Source organism: Sinocyclocheilus anshuiensis, unplaced genomic scaffold, assembly GCF_001515605.1.
Source record: "Sinocyclocheilus anshuiensis isolate Anshui unplaced genomic scaffold, SAMN03320099.WGS_v1.1 scaffold538, whole genome shotgun sequence".
Lineage (NCBI taxonomy): Eukaryota > Metazoa > Chordata > Actinopteri > Cypriniformes > Cyprinidae > Sinocyclocheilus > Sinocyclocheilus anshuiensis.
Window position 1 is genome coordinate 546,921 of NW_015544166.1, and position 6,000 is coordinate 552,920.

Here is a 6,000-nt window from a genome sequence, read left to right on the forward strand (position 1 = left end):
TTTATATAGCTAGTATGACTGACAGAAACTTTACCTGTGTTCCAAACTTAGTTAGCTGACTCGCTGCTACATAGGGAGCAAAAATGGAGGGCCCTCCCCTATAGAAAATTAACTATGGTTTTACTACAAATAAAACAAAAAAACTATGGTTACTATAGTTAAACCATGGTAACCACAAATTAACCATGGTTTTGATATAGTCTAACCATGGGATTTGTAGTAAAACTGTGGTTATACAAATGGTAATCAATACGGCCAAAAAACATGGTTACTACACTTTTACTATAAAACCATAGTTAATTAGCATTAGCGTGTTAGCACATTGCTAAGCTAACAGCGCAATACTCTATAATCACAATTAACTTTTTATGGTATTTTTTCAGTATTGAACAAAATATAAGAATTCATAGTCAACATTTTTCTCAGCTTATCTGCCATCTTGTATTTATATTTTCGCTGAGATTGTGAAAGTGCATTCTGGGATTGCCCTATCTGTGTAGAGCAGGGGTGCCCAAACTCGGTCCTGGAGGGCCAGTGTCCTGCAGAGTTTAGCTCCAACTTGCCTCAACACACCTGCCTTTAAGTTTCTAGTATGCCTAGTAAGAGCTTGATTAGCTGGTTCAGGTGTGTTTAATTGGGGTTGGAGCTAAACTCTTCAGGACACCAGCCCTCCAGGACCGAGTTTGGACACTAGAGTATATGCAGTGCTGCCTTAGAATCAAATAAGGTATCTTAGAAGGCAACATAAGTTAAGCTAACAACCTTCACACCAGCAGTGTGTCTGCAAAGAATGACTGGCATGCTCAATGACCAATCAAATTAGAAAACAAGGCAATCAGCAAAGTGACTGGCAGCCAAAGAGAGATCATCCCATCTTGTTTCCCATAACCAACATCATCGTCACAGTATCCATAATGATAAATCAATGCCAGTAATTGATGCTTTATTATGTATCTATGCTTTTAGTAAGCGAAAAAAATAACATTCAGACCTAAAAATACATCCAGCTACTGTCTCACAAGTCCAAATCATGATTCAGGCTCTTTAATAGAGAGACAAATAATCACTGCGCAATCTAGTTTATCATTATCATAGTAAGCACTGAGCGTATTTCTGTCAGGACCACTATCGTCAAAGATGATTGACAATTAGCATACAGTTTGGATTGGCGGTATGGTTCTGTTCTGGGCAAGAACTCCCTGCGCCTCCATACAGCCTAGCATGGATGAGAGCAGGGAGAGCAGCAATAACCCCCCAGGGTAAACAGAACAGAACTAACATAAATGTATTGCAGATATTAAGTTCAATCATTTTATGTACACATTTTAGAATTAGTCTGATTCAAGGAGAATCAGAAGGCTGAATCCCGACTGACAGAGGAGGAGTTGGGGATGGAGGAGGGTAATTAGCTGTTGAGCAATGCGAAAACTGCTGATAATACTGAGGGACCTTATATATGAATGCTTAGATAGGTGTCGTATTCCCATAGGTAGATGGGGATCAGCTGAGATTCAGCTGATGCGAGCTTGACTAACGTGACCTGCCAGAACTAATGCTATGCTTGATGAATGTAGTATCGTTTGAAATCAGGGGTTTCTAAGTGCTGTGCTACCTAATGTAGCATTCACAGTGTGTCATTATTGATGGGTTATTCCATTAGCACTATGAGGGCACATAACATTGATCGTACAGCAGTGGGTCCCGTCCCACATGCAACAGTGTATGTGTGTCAGAGGTCAAAGCCACAAACCTATGTGATTGGAACATGCTTTATTTGTATGCCTTTTACCTACATAGAAAATAGCAGCCCGGGGCTTTTCCAAACTCACTTGCCTTACAGGGATTTTGACAGTAGGAGAGAATATTAAAACGACCTACTACTACTTTTGCCAAAACGTAGAGAATACAACAGAGCACATGGCATGGAATACTGTACCCCAACATGCAAAGCGATCAACAATGTGCTATTAAACTGAAGAGATACATCAGTGATTTTTGCCATCTGCCAAAAGCAAAGACATTTTTTTACACAAAACTGAATTAAAATGGAGAATAAATGAAGATGCATCAATATTACAATTTTGGCCAATAATGATTGTCATATTAAATTTTAGTAATTTAATATTTAAAATAATTCATTAAAATATTAAGATATTAATTTTCTACATTGTTTCTGAATATAATATAAACAAAAAAAAAACTTGTAAATGCTACAAGTGAATTGAGGCATCACAACATTATATTGTCCAGTATAAAAAATGGATATTGATTTTGAGATGTGTTAAAAATTATATTTAACAGCATTATGAAATTAGTGTTTTCAAAGATTAACTTCAAGTATTCGCTAGATGATGGCAAAGGTAATCTAAATGTATTATAAGAAATGAGCATATACAATTAAATATTCAATCATCATTAATTTATCGATACCTATAAATCTCTAATATCTGATATATCTGACTGATATACTGTTCATCCTTAAAAAAATACTGTTTGAACTTACATCAGAGCGCATTGCACAGAATACTGTATCCCACAATGCAATGCACTCAGCAATAGCCGTTTCCAATAACCCTGTTTTTTTACACATATTTTAAAGTATCGCATCAGAAACGAGTGATGGAAATGTCTAATTGAAAAAAAAAATCCATTAATTCGCAAAAAAGTTTTTACGCTCACTTGAGGTGGTTTTTGACTTGTGCGAAAAATAGTTAATGCGCATAATTGGAGATGGAAACACATTTGCCGAATAAATTCTGACGTAGCGAACATTAAACCCACGTGACTAATCGGCTGTTTCCACTAATTGTCTTTCCGTTTTTTATTTACAGTTGGTTACTAGGTTACCATTCACTCAAACAACTTGATGGAAATGCACCTAATTTGCATTTGTTTGTTTGTTTGTTTTTTTCTTTTTTGCGAACTTTATAAAGATTCGCTTCACATTTGGATGGAAACCCAGCTGCAGAAATAGAAGTCATTACAGCAGTGATTTAGAAGACATTTTGACACAAAATTGAATTAACATTGATAATAACTGGAGATACACAGGAATTCAAATGGCCATTAACAATATGCCTATAATTATTATCATATTAAATTACTAAATTCTTAAGATACTGAAATTCTTTATTTTGTTTTGTTTTGTTTTACTTGATGGATGGATGGATGGATACAAGTACTGGAAGCTAGTATCCCATTCTGAACATTCTGAACATTCTAAACATTCTGAACATTCTACAGTTCTTCAAGTGACCTTTGACCTGTCACAGACCCGCCCTCATTTTCAGATAAGGCCATGTGAATCCTCCCTGGGCAATGCTTCGTCACTAACTGTGACGCTGCAGAGCTCACAGAGAGAAAAAGCACAACTTCCAGCACTGTGGACAGATGGACAGAGCCAGACCCCCCACTGCACCGCACTGTCCCATTCCTCCAGCCAACAGGCCTGACCCAATAAGAGAAAAACACAAACACAACACACTTCCCACCTTCCAACCAAACAAACCTCAAGGATCGACCACAAAACACCAGAACAATGCCTTCTGTGCCCTAAATTAGAGGAGCGGTGAGATTCTGTCAGCCGTTGCTGCTGGAAAAATGCCCTATTACCAGGCAGAGGGATCTTTTGTTCAGGCAGAAGACGCGCAGCATTGATTATACTCGCTGTTTTAACCAGCGAGGTGGCTGATGTCTGAGCCGGGCGGCACACTTCTCTGCTCGATCAGCCTCTCTCACTCTCACAGACACGAGCAGGCATGTTGTACCCAGGTGCCCTTCCCCCCATCTCTGCCTGGCCATTCCCGAAGCATAGGTTTCCTTCTCTCTGCTCCACACAGTTGTCATTTTACATACTGATGTGGAGATGAACGTGTTCCTGAAATCATATACCTGAGATCTGCAAACACATGCGTGCACAGCAGATCAAACATCACACATCAATCACACAGGGTGAACAGAGCAACGCACACTAGGTACAGGAGGAATCGCTCTGTATTACGATCAGGACAGTGTGTTAAAGTTTATTCTGAAGGCAGGATTTCTTCTTTTATGAGGCCTCATTAACCCTTCATTAACTAATTAATTAGAATTAATTCCAAAGGAAATTTTATTGCTCAGAGGTTTCCTTAGCTGTCATAGCTAAGGAAATTGGCCAATATATTTAATCAATCAATCAATCAATCAGTCAATAAAATACAATCTGGTTCTTTAAGTTTTTATTTTTAGCACTATAGAATGAAACCACTCCTTTGTTCTCAAATATATTATTATTATTTTTTATTTTTTTATTTTACATCACGTGAACTTTATTCTTTTGTATGCAAAATTTTTCATTCATAAACAAAAATAGTTTAAAACTCCCACTGTCTTAAACTAACTAATTTCATCCCTCTGACTTATTAAAAAAATAAATAAAAAAATACAAGATTTTTACTGCTTTATGAGTAAAATAAAACAAAACAAAACACAATAAAATAAAATAAAATAAAAAAGAAGAAGACCTTTTTTGCCCATATAATTAAAGTCACCTGGGGTCCAAAAATGGACCTTGAACCACATTGACTTTCATTGCATGGACAAAAAAACACAGCTATTTTACAAAATATTTTCTTTTGTGTTCCACAGAATAATAAAAGTCAGGATTGGGATGACATGAAGGTAAATGACCGTATTTTAATTTTTGGAAGAAAACCCTTTAAGTATCAATTTATTCTCAGATTTTTCTTATAAAATGCCTTAGGAGACATAAAAAATGAGGCAATCATTGGCATACAGTAAGAGCTGGGCTGTCATTACATGGGGCCTGGGACAACATTTTTTGGGTGGCTCCACCACCCTCCACCAGGTCAAATGAGGAGGACCATGGTGGGCCCCCCTCACTGCGTTCCCATCCGATTCCCCCTCTCTTACAGCACTATGAAATGAATGTGGACAGTACTTTACAGCCCAGATCATTTGGCCTTGGAAGTATTTGATGAGAAATTCTTGAGTTAAATTGACAGTTCACCTGAAAAATGACCATTCAAAATGACAATTCAACATTACTCACCCTGATGTCGTCCCAACCTGTATGACCTTCTTGGACACAAAAGAAGATATTTTTTTTAAATGTTGGTAACCAAAAAGCTTTGGTTCACTTAGACAAGAACACTAGGACATGTCTCAAACTATCTTCTTTTATGTTCCACAGAAGAAAGTCAGTCATACAGGTTTGGAACGACATGAGGTTGGATAAACAATGACAGAATTTTCCTTTTTGAGTCAACTATCCCTTTAATACCATAATCTCAGACTTCTGATTGCAGACTTTGGTGTCTTGGCAAGACAGCTGAGACACTGAGCTCTCCTCTGCAACTCCAGAGGACACACATGTGAGATTTTCTCACAATGAAAGTCTATTAGGATGACAAACAACAGCACTGCTTGTAATTGACATTAATGCGCACACTTTAGGGAAGAGTTGTGGATTTCTAAACCGCTTGAACTTGTTTCAGACAGGTATGAGCATTTCATATCAAAGTTTGAGACGTGTATCGCAAAAAGCACTGAGTTACAGATGTTGAAACAAAATGTGTCACAGCGGTCTTCCCTATAAGAAGGATATCCCTCATACACGCACGCACCGTGTATGAGGGATGCCAAGAGTAAGTGTATGTGTGTGTGTGTGTGTGTGTGTGTGTGTGTGTGTGCGCGCATGCGCGTTTTTGTGACAAATGAGTACATAAATTTGTATAATGACAAAGGTATGACATAGGTATTACAAGGAGAAGGTGACTTTTCAGGACATTACCCCATGTCCCCACTTTTCAAAACGCTTATAAATCACACAGAATGGAGTGTATTGAAAATCTGAAATAGCACAAAGTTTCCTGTAAGGGGTAGGTTTAGGTGTAGGGTTGGTGTAGGGCAATAGCACATACAGTTTGTACAGTATACAAACCATTACGCCTATGGGATGTCCCCACTTTTCACAAAAACAAACCTGTCTGTCTGTGTGTG

At 37.8% G+C, this 6,000-nt stretch overlaps 1 pseudogene; it reads right to left on the reverse strand.

Annotated features, from left to right (window-relative positions):
- The window catches only part of LOC107695855 (ankyrin repeat and sterile alpha motif domain-containing protein 1B-like), a 192,108-nt pseudogene that overhangs the window by 185,269 nt on the left and 839 nt on the right, over nt 1-6,000 (reverse strand).